Consider the following 1,327-nt stretch of genomic DNA (forward strand, 5'->3'; position numbering starts at 1 on the left):
TCCTCTACACTGTGGGCTTTCCTCACTCTGAATTAAAGGACAGTGACATCTTTCCAGTGGTAGCTGAAGTTGGGATGGAGGCCGATTCTTGTCATTGCTTCTCTGAGAAGGCTGAGGCAGGAAGATTGCTGTGAGTGCAATGTCACCCTCAGATATGTCCTGAGTTCCAGGCTAGCCTAGTCTACAGGGTGAGGACTTGTTTTAAACAAAATAAAACAAAACATAATTAACATATAAATGAAATAAGCGGATGGATCCACAAATAGGATCAGGTGCCAGAGAGATAGCTTGGTGGTTAAGGGAACCAGCTGCTCTTGTAGAGGATCCAGGTTCAATTCCCAGCACCGCAGGTGGCTCACAACCAGGTGTAACTCTAGTTTGAGGGGATACGGTGCCCTCTTCTTGACTCCATGGATAACATGCATCTTTGTGGTGCTCAGTCATACATGCAGACAGATCCTCACATACACATAAAATAAAATTTAATCAATAGAAGTTTAAAAGAGGGAGCTGGTCAGAATGTAAAGTTTGTGGATTCAAAAGTGGAACTTCCTGAAGTGTGTGCTTGCCCACCCCTTATTGGTCCTCTCAATTTCTAGGCCCAGTGAGAGACCCTGTCTAAGAAACTAAAGTCTAGAGCAACCAACAAAGACATATAGCACTGGTCTCTGGCCTATAGACACATGCATGCCTGCATACCTACACTGTTCCAGCCTATAGACACATGCCTGCATACCTGTATGCATTCCTACACTGTTCTGGCCTATAGACACATGCCTGCATACCTACACTGTTATGAACACATACACACCTGGACATGCACAACTAAATACGAGAGCCGTTATGGTTTACTTAGTAATGAATCAGTCGAGTTGACTCAGAGCAGAAGTGGACACATTCTGTTTCCTTCAGTACCACCTCCTTTACCTGCTTTGTAGTGGACGTTGTATGGTGGAGTTTGTTTTTTGGTCAGATCTGTAAGAATGAGCTGTAAATGTTCACAGAAGCAACTTGAAGAACACACGTCCCTAGGATGCTCAAGGCCCTAGTTCCATCCCCGGCATTACTAAATAAATACATGGAAAGTTAAAAAAAATAATGATTTTATATTAGCGTAAACCAGAGAATCATCAAAGTATTTGAATATAATACTTAATCTTAGTATCAACCCCATCACATAGATAGCATGAACTCAATCTAAATTTTTATCTGCTGTTATTACTAAAGCATTTCTTTGGCTCCATCTCTCACATACTGCAGGCTGGCTTTGGACTTGGTATGAAACTAAATCGAACCTTGTACTTCTTTCTTTTCTTTTCTTTTCTTT

General features: G+C 41.7%; 1 protein-coding gene across 1 annotated transcript in view; it reads left to right on the forward strand.

Moving 5' to 3' along the window:
• The window catches only part of LOC110298476 (zinc finger protein 59), a 162,824-nt gene that overhangs the window by 149,846 nt on the left and 11,651 nt on the right, over window positions 1-1,327 (forward strand). The window lies entirely within an intron of this gene.

The sequence above is a fragment of the Mus caroli genome, chromosome 7 (assembly GCF_900094665.2).
Source record: "Mus caroli chromosome 7, CAROLI_EIJ_v1.1, whole genome shotgun sequence".
Classification (NCBI taxonomy): domain Eukaryota; kingdom Metazoa; phylum Chordata; class Mammalia; order Rodentia; family Muridae; genus Mus; species Mus caroli.